The sequence below is a fragment of the Tamandua tetradactyla genome, chromosome X (assembly GCF_023851605.1).
Source record: "Tamandua tetradactyla isolate mTamTet1 chromosome X, mTamTet1.pri, whole genome shotgun sequence".
Classification (NCBI taxonomy): Eukaryota; Metazoa; Chordata; class Mammalia; order Pilosa; family Myrmecophagidae; genus Tamandua; species Tamandua tetradactyla.
This window is the reverse complement of record NC_135353.1, coordinates 107,830,345-107,845,121: the sequence shown is the minus strand read 5'-3', so window position 1 is coordinate 107,845,121 and position 14,777 is coordinate 107,830,345. Positions and strand designations below refer to the sequence as shown.

The window sequence follows — 14,777 nt, the reverse complement described above, 5'->3', positions numbered from 1 at the left end:
TCCCCAGGGCTTGTTATTGTTAGTTTAGTGACCTTTTAAATGTAATTAGGTACATCTGTATTCTTTGTTCTACATAACCACTGAAATCTATGCTCTGAATAGCTTAGTGTTCAGCTAATGACTCAGAAGAGATTTCCTAAAAATGGACAGGATACAGGAAAAAGTACAATTAATGCTAGCTGGTGTCTACATTTAACCATTACATTGCAATATGCTTCCACTGAATATAATGAAGACATTATACCAAAACTAAATGTCAACAGGCAGGGGCATGGGGGAAGGGTATCAATTCTTTGTGGAAGAAAAGGAAATGTCTTCATAAAGATTATGGTGGTGGACGCACATCTATTTACTTAGGTTGGATTGTATGATGTGCAAATAAAACTGTTTAAAAATGAACAGAGAAAAACAAGTGCTAGAGAAAATGCAGAGAAAGAGATGTACCTATTCACTGTCAGTAGGGAAACTAAGAGGTGCAGCACCTTAGAGGGCACTGTGGGGTTCCACAGGAGGCTAGGGTGGGGATGCCATATGATCTTGGAACTCCATTCCCCAGCATATACCTGGGGGAAGTGAGTGTGGAGACATGAATGGACATTTGCACACTGGTGTTTATGGCAGCAGTGTTCTCAATACACAATGGATGAAGGTGGCCTAAGGGTACACTGAATGAAAGAAGGAAGGGGAAACCATGATGTATATGTACAATGGACTACTGAGCAGCTGCAATAAAGAATGAAATTGTGAAGCATGCAACTAGGTGAATGAACCATAAGAACCAAATGTTAAATGAAATGTCAGGAACAAAAAGACAAATATTATCATGCCTCACTCACATGGACTAACTATAAAATAAAAACTTGGTGAATTGAAGTTGAGAGTTTGGGTTATCAGGTTGGGGGCTATTGTAAAGGGTCTAGATTGTAAGCTTTTCCAGCAGTCACTTATATTCAGGAGGAGTAACTGTTAATTGTAAATTCTGAGATTCTGAGCTGTTTGTTTATAGCCTAGTAATTCTCAGAAACTTTGAGTATTTATGTGACACCTGAGACTCAGATTTAGAGCTCTGAAACTTTGAAAGTCAGCAGTACCCTTACAGGAACTGTTTAAAAAGTTGAAAAAGAGATCAGATTTTGATTAAAGATATGAAGGAAGCTGATCTTGACAAGACTAAGGTAGATCAGAATACAGGGGAAAGGTTGATATCATTCATATTTAACAACTTCAACTTCCATGTGAGTTCAAAGGGAGAGATTTATATTTGGTGCAAAATTTATACTTTGGGTAGTGTGCTACATAATTTAACTTGTATGGTCAGTTTAGTTGAACACCATAAGTACATGAATCTTGAATAGGGCATGAGATTTTGTTGGTTTATCTGGGTTAGTTTATATATTTATCTCCCCTACTAGCATGTAAGCACTACACAGGGATTGTGTTTTACTTGTTTTAAAACCCCCAGCACCTGGAGCAGTGCTTGGAACACAGTAAGCAGAGAGGAAATAACAAAATTAGAACTTTCTAGCTTCAAAGATTCAAATTGAGATGTTGATTTTTTTTACCCTCGTATCCCCTTCCAGTGTTTTTTTTTTATTTTTTAATTTAATTTTTTTAATATCACAAAACACCAAACAAATGCAAACATTCCTATTCTGATCACTCCATTCTACATATATAATCAGTAATTCACAATATCTTCACATAGTTGCATATTCATCATCATGATTATTTCTTAGAACATTCGCATCTATTCAGAAAAAGAAATAAAATGAAAATGGAAAAAAAATTATACATACCATACCCTTACTCCTCTCTTTCATTGATCACTAGCATTTCAAACTAAATTTATTTTAACATTTGTTCCCCCATTATTTATTTTTTATTCCATATGTTCTACTCATCTATTGACAAGGTAGATAAAGCAAGCATCATACACAAGGTTTTCACAATCACGTAGTCACATTGTGAAAGCTATATCATTATACAATCATCCTCAAGAAACATGGCTACTGGAACACAGCTCTACATTTTCAGGCAGTTCCCTCCAGCCTCTCCATCACATCTTGGATAAAAAGGTGATATCTACTTAATGCATAAAAATAACCTCCAGGATAACCTCTCGACTCTGTTTGGAATCTCTCAGCCATTGACACTTTTTCTCATTTCACTCTCCCCCCTTTTGGTCGAGAAGGTTTTCTCAATCCCTTGATGCTGAGTCTCAGCTCATTCTAGGGTTTTTCTCAATTCCTTGATGCTGAGTCTCAGCTCATTCTAGGATTTCTGTCCCATGTTGCCAGGAAGGTCCACACCCCTGGGAGTCATGTCCCATGTAGACAGGGGGAGGGTGGTGAGTTTGCTTGTTGTGTTGGCTGGAGAGAGAGGCCACATCTGAGCAACAAAAGAGGTTCTCTTGGGGGTGACTCTTAGGTCTAATTTTAAGTAGTTTTGACCTATCCTTTGTGGGGTTAAGTTTCATATGAACAAACCCCAAGACTGGGGGCTCAGCCTATAGCTTTGGCTGTCCACACTGCTTGTGTGAATATCAAGAATTCAACCTGGGGAAGTTGAATTTTCCCCTGTTCTCACCATTCCCCAAAGGGGACTTTGCAAGTACTTTTTTATTCAGTGTTCAAATCACTCTGGGATTTATCAGGGCATCACTCTGGACAAATCAACAAAATCTCATGTCCTACTCAAGGTTCCATGTACTTATGGTGTTCAATTAAGCTGTGAGACAGTGATTTTACAATATTGAAGAGCAGCTTCTGCATGTCCTCATAGTAACAAAGCCTGGATACAAGAGGATGTACACCCCAGAGGGTGTTCTAGTTTGCTAGCTGCCAGAATGCAATATTCCAGAAACAGAATGCATTTTAAAAAGGAGAATTTAATGAGTTCCTAGTTTACAGTTCTAAGGCCGAGAAAATGTCCCAATTAAAACAAGTCTATAGAAATGTCTAATCAGAGGCATCCATCCAGGAAAGATACTTTGGTTTAAAAAGGCCGATGAAGTTCAGGGTTTCTCTCTCAAGTGAGAAGGCACATGGCAAACACAATCAGGGCTTATCTCTCAGCTGGAAGGGCACATGGTGAACACAGTATCATCTGTTAGCTTTCTCTCCTGGCTTCTGGTTTCATGAAGCTCCCTGGGAGGCATTTTCCTTCTTCATCTCCAAAGGTCACTGGCTCGTGGACTCTGCTTTGTGGTGCTGCAGCATTCTCTGCTCTCTCTGAATCTCTCATTCTCTAAAATCTTTCCTCTTTTATAGGATTCCAGTAAACCAATCAAGACCCACCCAAATGGGTGGAGACACACCTCACCTAATCAAATTTAACAACCACTCTTGATTAGGTTACATCTCCAAGGAGATGATCTAATTACAGATTGAAGCATACAGTATTGAATAGGGATTATTCTCCCTTTATGAAATGGGATTTAGATTAAAACATGGCTTTTCTATAGGACATACATCCTTTCAAACCCGCACAGAGGGGCTCTATTTTAACATTGTGCACTTACAGTATGGTTGATAGTAAAGCAAATTACCAATACTAGGGCTATGAAAACAAGCTAGATGGAAGAACTGTTTTAGAACTTTAGTTTACAAATATTGTAATACCTGCTTTACATTTAATCCTTACCAGAATCCTATGAAATAGTATCATCATCATTCCTACTTAACAGATGAGGAAACTGAGGCTAATCATGGTAAACTTGGAGTAGAATGTAGGTTTTCTGCTTCTCATTCTTTTGGGATCATTGCAGCTTATTATTAAGTGGTTCATTCCTCTCTATCTTATAACCAATAGTAACAATATCTTACATTTGTAAAATTTTGCAGTTTATAAAGTATTTTCAACATCCACTTTTTCATGTGTTCTTCATACCAGTCATCTTATCAGGCACATAAGATTATATCCATTTTCCATATGAGTAAACTGAGACTCAGAGAGGTGAGATGACTTGCATAAAGTCACACAGCTATCATAAGTGATAGGGGGAATGTATGAACCCAAATCTCTGAATTCCAATTCCAAATCCAAAGGCCCCTTACTATATTGAGCCCCATCTACTTGCTCCTACATGGATTATTGTAGAATCACCAGCACTCTAGTTTCATGGGGTAGCCAGGAGGATGCCTATGTCATAGGATGGTTGATTGTATTATTTAGTATAACATATATTGCATTATTTAATACCCCTTGCCAATGAAGTAATTTTAAAGCTGTATTTCTCATGAATTTCCCTTGGCAAAGTGCAGCTGTTGCTGAAATAGAACAGAGCAGCTGTTGAAAAAGAGGTCAATACATAACTGAGGTGAGAAGTGAAAACAGATAGTGTCTTGGTTGAAACAAGGAGAATTAAGACTTATGTGAGCCTAACAACCTCTAAGGCCCTTCTACTCCCCCTTTCCCTTCTACTCCCATTTATTTCCCAATACATCTCAAATTTCCTCTTGGAGATTATTGGTGCTAACCAGACTGAAGCTGATGATATTATGGCTGCAATACTTCAGCTAACCCTCAGAATTGTCCTGTTCATTGTGTCCTCTCTCACTGTAGTCTGATGATTTACATATGAAGACAAAATAGGATTATTTGATTCTACTCACTTTCACAAATCTTTTGAATTGGAGAGAATCAAGCCGAAGCTCAGTGTTAATAACTGATTGGGATGCCCAAGATACACTTACTCTTATTAAATTCATAAGATAAGCAGTTTTTTTTTCAGTTTACTGTAAGACTGGGATGACAGAGCCACATTTCCTTACAGTTGTATTTTTGTTGTTGCTTGTTTGTTTTCTTTTTTACTAAAATGCATGTTAAGTATGGGAGTAGAGTGCACAGACAGAAAAAGAGACAGGGAAAGGAAGGAGAGAAAATGGAAAAAGTGACAGAGTGGGAAAAGGAGAAGGAGAGGGAGGAGGAGGGAAAGGAGAAGGAGAAGAAAAGAAAGAAAGGAAGGAAGGAAGGAACAAAGGAATGAAGGAAGGAACGAAGGAAGAAACAAAAACAAAGAAAAAAGAAAGAAAGAAAAGATACTTCATCAATGAGTCATAGACACTTCAGCATGAGAATATGGGTGTGTTCTCTGGAGAATCCTTTCATAACAGCTTCCCAGCCATCACTAGTGACCAGAGAACACGTATTCACTACACAATTACTCTAAACAAAGACCATCCCTTGCAGCATGTGATGCAACATCATCACACAAATTTCAGCTGATCTTTCTCTAGACTTTATATAGAGAAAAGAAAGTAAGTATACAACCTATAGCCTTCTTGGACTTTTTAGTGTACTAGAAATTTTTTTGTGTGTAGGAGACTGAATACAATTATCACTTTTTTTTACCAAGTGTTATTTATTTTTTTAACATTATTATGGTGAAATATAACAAATATACAAAAAAGCAATAAATTCCCAAGTACATTTTAACAAGTATAGAACAGATTTTTTTATTTTAACATTGTTCCCCCTATTATTTATTTATTTTTAATCCAAATATTATACTCATCTGTCAATAAGGTAGATAAAAGGAGCATCAGACACAAGGTTTTTGCAATCACACAGTCACATTGCAAAAGCTATATCGTTATACAATCATCTTCAAGAAGCATGGCTACTGGAAAACAGCTCTACATTTTCAGACAGTTCCCTCCAGTCTCTCCATTACATCTTGAATAATAAGGTGATATCTACTTAATGCATAAGAATAACCTCCAGGATAACCTCTTGACTCCGTTTGGAATCTCTAAGCCATTGACACTTTATTTTGTCTCATTTCACTCTTTCCCCTTTTGTTCAAAAAGGTTTTCTCAATCCCTTGGTGCTGAGTCCCAGCTCATTCTAGGATTTCTGTCCCATGTTGCCAGGAAGGTTCACACCCCTGGGAGTCATTTCCCACATAGAGAGGGGGAGAGCAATGAGTTTGCTTGCTGTGTTGGATGAGAGAGAGAGGCTGCATCTGAGCAGGAGGTTCTTTGGGGGTAACTCTTAGGCCTAATTTTAAGTAGGCTTAGCCTATCCTTTGTGGGATTACGTTTCATATGAACAAACCCCAAGATCAAGGGCTCCACCTATGGCTTTGGTTGTCCCCACTGCTTGTGAGAATATCAGGAATTTCCCACTTGGAGAAGTTGAATTTTCCCCCTTTCTCACCATTCACCCAAGGGGACTGTGCTAGTTTGAAAGAATACATGTCCTCTAGAAAAACCATGCTTTAATCAAAATCCAATTTTGTAAAGGCAGAATAATCCCTATTCAATACTATATGTTTGAATCTGTAATTAGATCACCTCCCTGGAGATGTAATGCAATCAAGAATGGTTGTTAAACTGGATTAGATGATGACATGTCTCGACCCCTTTGGGTGGGTCTTGATTAGTTTCTGGAGTCCTATAAAAGAGGAAACATTTTGGAGAATGAAGGAGATTCAGAGAGAGCAGAGCAGAATGACATAGCCATGAGGAGAGTCCACCAGCCAGTGACCTTTGGGGATGAAGAAGGAAAATATCTCCCAGGTAGCTTCATGAAACAGGAAGCCAGGAGAAGAAGCTAGCAGATCACGTTGTGTTCACCACGTGCCCTTCCAGATGAGAGAGGAACCTTGACCGTGTTCACCATGTGACTTTCCAGATGAGAGAGAAACTCTGATTGTGTTCACCATGTGCCTTCTCACTTGAGAGAGAAACCCTGAACTTCATTGGCCTTCTTGAACCAAAGTATCTTTCCCTGGATGCCTTAGGTTGGACATTTCTATAGACTTGTTTTAATTGAGACATTTTCTCAGCCTTGGAACTGTAAACTTGCAACTTATTAAATTCCCCTTTGAAAAAGCCATTTCATTTTTGGCATATTGCATTCCAGCAGCTAGCAAACTAGAACAGGGAATTTGCAAATACTTTTTTATTCACTGTTCAAATCACTCTGGGATTTATCGGGGCATCACTCTGGACAAACCTACAGAATCTCATGCCCTATTCAAGGTTCCATGTACTTATGGTGTTCAATTAAGCCATACACATAAGTTATATTAGGAAATACACTAGTCAAAATATAAATTTTGTACCAAATAAACATTTTTTGTTTTAGTCTCACACATAAGTTAAAGTTTTAAAATATGAATTACTATTATAGAATCAATTTTAAAGTCTGGTATGGGTTATAGTTCCATGATTTTTTGTTTTTCTTATAGCTGCTCCAAGGCACTGAAGACTAACAGAAATATCAATATAATGATTCAGCAGTCATGCTCATTTGTTAAATTCTATCTTCTCTGCTATACTCCTCCTTCTCTTTAAGTAACATATATATATGTATATACACACATATATAAGCTATAATTCTAATTGCAACAATTAGTTGTAGAATAGATTTCAGATTTTGGTATGGATTACAATTCCACAATTTTATGTTTTTATTTCTAGCTGTTCTAAGGTACTGGAGGCTAAAAAAATATCAGTATAATGATTCAACACTAATACTCATTTGTTAAACCTGACCTTCACTATATAACTCCACTATCACCTTTGATCTTTCTCCCACTCTTTAGAGGTATTTGGGTGTTCTAGTTTGCTAGCTGCTGGAATGCAATACACCAGAAATGGAATGGCTTTTAAAAGGGGGAACTTAATGAGTTGCTAGTTTACAGTTCTAAGGCCGAGAAAATGTCCCAATTAAAACAAGTCTATAGAAATGTCCAATCAAAGGCATCCGGGGAAAGATACCTTGGTTCAAGAAGGCCGATGAAGTTCAGGGTTTCTCTCTCATCTGGAAAGGCACATGGCGAATGCAGTCAGGGCTTCTCTCTCAGCTGGAAGGGCACATGGCAGACACGGCATCATCTGCTAGCTTACTCTCCTGGCTTCTGGTTTCATGAAGCTCCCCGGGAGGCGTTTCCCTTCTTCATCTCCAAAGGTTACTGGCTCATGGACTCTCTGCTTTGTGGTGCTACAGCATCCTCTGCTCTCTCTGAGTCTCTCTGAATCTCCAAAATATTTCCTCTTTTATAGGACCCCAATAAACCAATCAAGACCCACTCAAATGGGTGGAGACATGTCATCCCCTAATCCAGTTAAACAACCATTCTTGACTAAATCACATCACCTAGGGAGATGATCTCATTACCGTTTCAAATATACAGTATTGAATAGGAAGTATTCTACCTTTAAGAAATGGGATTTATATCAAAGCATGGCTTTTCTTAGGGGGCATACTTCCTTTCAAACCAGCACATTGGGCTATGCTCATTATTACTTTTTCATGTTTGAAGGGGCTGTTGATAATATTGGATGGGGGATGTAACTAGTTGATGTTCTGGAGAAGCTGGCCCCTCTTCATTTCAGTACATATCTGGTCCAGAGACCCATCTGGAGGTTGTAGGTCTTGTTGAGTTACCTTAGTACATGGAACCTTTGCAGAATCTTATATAATGCCTTAGGTATTCTTTAGGATTGGCAATAATGGCTTTGGCTTGGGGTTGGCAAGTTATGATAGGTTGCAATGTCTAACTGAAGTATGTGTGAGAGTGACCTCCAGTGTAGACTCTCTACTCTATTCAAATTGTCAGCCACTGATACCTTTTTTGTCACACTTCTTTTCCCTCTTTTGGTCAGGATGACCTTGTTGATTCCATGGTGCCAGGGCCAGGCTCATCCCTGGGGGTCATCTCCCATGCCATCAAGGAGACTTTCACCCCTGGATGTCATGTCCCATGTAGGTGGAAGGGCAATGGTTTCACTTGCAGAGGCAGCCTTAGGGAGAGAGAGGCCATTTCTGAGCAACAAAAGAGGTCCTCTAGAAGTGATTCTTAGGCATACCTATAAGTAGGCTAAGCTTCTCTGCTACATAGATAAGCTTCACAAGAGTAAGCCTCATGGTCAAGGGCTTGGTTTATTTATTTGGGTATCCCTCATGTTTGGCACAGTATCTGGGGTTTCCCTGGTAGTAAAGTTTAATATTTCCATAATTTTTCTCCCATCCCTCAAGGGACTTTACCAATACTTTTTGATTATCTGTTCGATATACCCTGGGATGTATCCAGGCATTATATTAAGCTATACAGGATTAAAGGTTCTCATTCTTATTCTGGGGTCACTGTGTTTGGATTGTTTAAATGATCTATGCAAACAAGTTGAGTTAGATTATGTGTTACAGAAAGACTAGGTTCTGGACATAAAACTTTCTTCCTTTGGTCTCAAAGAGTGGTGAACTTCTTAAAATACAGACAATGTCTTCCTTACTACTGTATTCCAAATTACCTTAATCCTGAGCTGATTAGTTTCATTCTTATCTCTAGATTACCAGATTATACATATATTAAACTGCCACTCAAAATATAGAAATAAAAATTACCACTCCAGGATAAATGTGATTGCTATAATCTCTTAAATCCAAGCCCCAGTTTTTTATAAGCATTTTCTAAAGGAGACCATACAATATTTGCTGTTTTGTTTCTGTTTTATTTTGCCTCATCAAATGCCACACATCAATGGGGTTTTAATTAGTTTGAAAAACAGAGTATGTGTATTGCAAGCTGTATTAGACTGCTTTCAACATAAATCCTTCCTAATGGGATAAGTAGCCAAGGAAAATGAGCCCCACTTCAAAATCTGGGAATAATGGGTCTTGAAATCAAATTTTGTTGTTTGATATCTGAGAAGTATGAATGGATAAAGAAAGTCAACAGATTGTTTCTTTTCTGTAAACATTTTGTCTAAAGAAGCAATATTTGATGCAAGGGGCAAAAATTGAAGCAGTTTAATAATGCAAACCTTTTAGGTCTCCTTTGGAATGGAATCTTAAGTTTTGAGTAAGCTCAGTTTTTCTTAGCTCCAGCTGTGACAGTTTTTGCTGTGACACATGTCATTTTGAGGATGTATTGACGATTTTTTAAAAAGGAAAGAAAGGAAAAGTCAGTTTTGTTTAGAGGGTAACGTGAAAAATACTCAGGCTGGCAACAAGTGCTCTCGTTGCTTGAGGGGCACCTCATTTTTACAAATCACAGAAAATATTCTATTTTTATACTTATTTCTTCGAGAAGTATTTGAGTGCATGATTGGGAGGTTGAGGAAACAATGAAGCAAATTTTTATATACTTTTAAATTGTTGAATGTGATTTATTTAATATAAATGAAAATAGGAAGATTTGCATTTTAGATTTTGTCATATTGTCTTCATGAAATTGATTGCATGACACTGTTTTCATGAGAACGCCTTCATAAAATGATTCACTTATTTATTTTGAGAATCAGCAAAAATTTCAAACTGCTTTGCCTCCCAAGAATCCAAGAAAGCCTTCAGTTTTAAAAAAATTTTATTTATTAAACATACCAGCATACAAATACAAACATTCTTACCATATGATCACTCCATTCCTGATATATAATCAATAATTCACAACATCATCACATAGTTGTATATTCATCATCATGATCATTTCTCAGAACATTTGCATCAATTCAGAAAAAGAAATAAAAGGAAAACAGAAAAAAAATCATACTATACCATACCCCTTACCCCTCCCTATCATCAATCACTATCATTTCAATCAACTAAATTTACATGTTTTAATTCTCCCCAGTATTTGTGTAAATAAATGCTGATATGCTTGACATGGGGAGTTTTAGGTGGGCTATATAAGTCATAACAATCCAAATCTGGGTAATGGCATGGCCCTATTTATTGAGATGTATTCTTTTCCATTTTTAAAGTAAAATATAATGATTTGATACAATACAGGCTTGAATTTATTTTCCTTAAAGCTGATTTTTAAAAACAATGGGCCAGTTGAAGGAGTGGAAACCAAGAAAAGAGCTTAGTATTTTTCTGATGCCTGTACTATAATCACTTCTCAATTATCTGGGCCATGCCAAAAAATCCCATCATAGCACATCATTTTTGATATGTATATTTTCTTTGAGGATTCCTTTTATGAAAAAAAAACTATTGAAGGGAAGAGAGGGAAAAGTAGCTGAACTATGTGCCCCTGAGACTCTATCAAAACAGGCATTCCTACAGCACTGCTTAGGATTTAACAATGCCACAATTAATAAAGTGGCTTAGCCACATGTAGACAGTAGAGAATTTATTATTCAGTCTTAACCTGGCTGCTGCTTGGTAACTCTGTGCTATGTGGCTACTTGGATTTTTCAAACATTTTCCATGGCTTTTGGTTCCATAGATGTGACCAAATATTTCTGTCCCTAATATAGAATGGTATTTGGCAGATTTTAGAAAAGGCAAAATGGAGTTTGTAGTTGAACCTGAATACTCATATCAGAAAATTGCCCTGTGCAAATGCAAAATGAAAGAATTTTATTTCATAATAAAAGATAATAGTAGGGAGAAAGTAAACTGAACAGACTACATGGTAAGGAAAAGCTTTGATCTTTTCTTCTTGTTGGAAATTCCTTAAGGTTGCTTTTGGCAGCTTTTGCCTACATGTGTCTCTGTTTTTTGTTAGACTCAGGTGCAGTTTTGCAAACTTTAATTAATTGTATTCTTCAACAAGTTATAGGTAAGCTCTGGACCTATACCATGTGGCTATCTAGAGGCAAAGTCTTTAACTTCTTAAAGCAGATTATATCTAGTCCTATAATTTCAACTAAGTAATGTGATTTAGCAAAGTATACCAGTCTTTAATGCATTAATTTGTTATTTTTTTTTACTAAAAACAATGAGAGAGAACACTTTGCAACACCTGTCATAAATAGTACCTAGAACACCATCTTTGAAACTTTCCCCCCCACTCACCTTTTTTGGGAAAGAGTAATTATTTTCCTTTAGACATCCTAATGCTTTCATTTATCAAACTTATTAATGCAAGTAATGTTAGGCCTGAGGAACTATATCATTTTAATCTTCAGATATCTATATTTTAAACAACTCTTCCCTGCTCAGAAAATTGCTACTTTTTTCTTTAAGGCTGAACTCATAGCTACCTATACTTTTAACCACTTAGTCACAGTTTATACTCATGAATTATAATTATTTGATCATTGACTATCTTTATATAACAATAACAACACTATAAGCACCATGAGATCAAAATCCACACCCATTTTTATGTCCTCAGCCCCTAACCCATGGCCTGCCACATAGTCAGCACCAAGTAAGTATTTTGAATGAATGCAACAGTCAGCCAGCAAATGATTTCAATTATTACATTCTTCTCTGATTCTTTCCTAATACCTTGAACTACCACTCTCATCTCCCAACCTACTAACAGAATTAAACATTCCCTCTTATGTACATCAATGGACATTTGTAAGAAACCTAGCTAACCATATATTAGATTTGCCTGGGATATCCCCAGTTTATGCCTAATGTTCTGGAACATATTATTGGTAGCACCCCCTTTTTCTCTCAGAAGTGTCCCAGTTTAGACCATAATTAAGATGGTCACCCTCTGTAGAACTGTGCTTTAGTGCTTCCTAGGAGAATTCTAGCCATTTTTTTTTACAATTTTATGAGCTTTTAAAAATATTTTATTGTAAACAATGAACAAACATACTAATATTCTTAACATGCAAACATTCTTGTCATGGTTACAATCAATGGCTCAGAATATCAACACATAGTTATGTATTCATCACCATGATCATTTTTTGAACATTTGCATCTCTCCAGCAAAAGGAAGAAAAAAGAAAAAACTAATACGTGTCATATCCCTTACTGCTCACTTTCATTGACCACTAGTACTTCAATCTACTCGATGCATTTTAACCTTTGTTCCCCCTATTATTTGTTTATTTCTTATCCATATTTTTTACACATCATCATACTGTAGATAAAAGGAGGATCAGACATAAGGGTTTCACAATCATACAGTCCCATTGTGAAAGCTATATCATTATACAATCATCTTCAAGAAACATGGCTATTGGAACACAGCTTGAGAGTTTCAGGTACTTCCCCCTAGCCACTCTAATACAATATAAATTAAAAAGGGTATATCTATGTAATACATAAGAATAAATTTTCCAATTTCACTCATTACTGTTAGTTCATATCAGTGAGAGCATACAGTATTGGTCCTTTTGTTTCTGGCTAATTTCACTCAGCATAATGTCCTCAAGGTCCATCCACGTTGTTAAATGCTTCATGACTTTATTCTGTCTTACAGTCATGTAATATTCCATCATGTGTATATACCACAGCTTGTTTAGCCACTCATCTGTTGATGGACATTTGGGCTGTTTCCATCTCTAAGCAATTGTAAATAATGCTGTTATAAACATTGGTTTATAGCAATGTCCGTTTTGTGTCCTTGCCCTCATCTCCTCTGAACAGATACCTAGCAATGGTATTGCCAGATCATATGGCAATTCTATACTTATCTTCCTGAGGAACCATGAAACTGCCTTCTACAGTGGCTGTACAATTTTACATTCCCACCAACAGTGGGTAAGTATGCTTCTTCACATCCTCTCCAGCACTTGTCATTTGTTTTATTGATAATGGCCATATCTAATTGTGGTTTTGATTTACATTTCTCTAATAGCCAGGAAAGTTAAGCATCTTTTCATGTACCTTTTAGCCATTTGTATTCCCTCTTCTGAGAAGTGGCTGTTCATGTCTTTTGCCCATTTTTGTCTTTTTGTTATTGAATTGAACAATCTCTCTATATATTCTATACTAGACCCTTGTCTGATATGTTGTTTCCAAATAGTGTCTCTCATTGTGTAGACTGCCTTTTTACTTTCTTGACAAAGTTCTTTGAAGCACAAAAGTTTTTACTTTTGAGGAATTCCCATCTATCTACTTCTTTCCTCAATGCTTATGCTTTGGGTTTAAGATCTAGGAAACTGCCTCCTATTACAAGTTTTATAAGACATTTCCCTACAATTTCTTCTAAAAGTTTTATGGTCTTAGATATAATATTTAGATCTTTAATCCATTTTGAGTTACTTTTTTGTATAGTGTGTGAGATATGGATCTTCTTTCATTCTTTTGCATATAGATATCCAGTTCTTCAAGCACCATTTATTGAAGAGGCTGTTCTGTCCCAAGTGAGTTGGCTTGACTGCCTTATCAGAGATCAATTGTCCATAGATCAGAGGGTCCATATCTGAACACTCTATTCAATTCCATTCATCAGTATATCTATCCTTATCCCAGTACCATGCTATTTTGACCACTGTAGCTTCATAATACACCTTAAAGTTGGGTAGTTTGAGATCTCTAACTTCATTTTTCTTTCTCAAGATATTTTTAGCTATTTGGGGCAACCTGCCCTTCCAAATAAATTTGGTTATTGGTTTTTCTATTTCTGCAAAGTATGTTTTGGGATTTTAGTTGGTAGAACATTGAATCTATAAATCAGTTTAGGTAGAATTCACATCTTAACTATATTTAGTCTTCCAATCCATGAACACAGTATGCCTTTCATTTACTTAGGTCTTCTGTGATTTCTTTTAGCAATTTCTTGTAGATTTCTTTGTATAGGTCTTTTGTATCCTTAGTTAAATTTATTCCTAAATATTTTATTCTTTTGTTGCAATTGTAAATGGAATTTTTTTCTTAATTTCCCCTTCAGATTGCTCATTACTAGTGTATAGAAACACTACAGATTTTTGAGTGTTGATCATGGAATCTGCCACTTTGCTGTACTCATTTATTAGCTCTAGGAGTTTTGCTGTGGATTTTTCAGGGTTTTTGACATATAGTATCATATCATCTGCAAACAGTGAGAGTTTTACTTCTTCCTTTCCAATTTTGATGCCTTGTATTTCTTTATCTTGTCTAATTGCTCTGGCTAAATTTCCCACACAATG

At 36.6% G+C, this 14,777-nt stretch overlaps 1 protein-coding gene across 1 annotated transcript in view; it reads left to right on the top strand.

The window, feature by feature from the left end:
• ZC3H12B (zinc finger CCCH-type containing 12B) overlaps window positions 1–14,777 on the top strand; it is a 154,383-nt gene that overhangs the window by 62,802 nt on the left and 76,804 nt on the right. The window contains exon 4 of the mRNA XM_077146823.1: window positions 13,294–13,407. The gene's annotated coding sequence lies outside the window, so the exon portion shown is untranslated. The remainder of the gene's footprint in view (window positions 1–13,293; window positions 13,408–14,777) is intronic.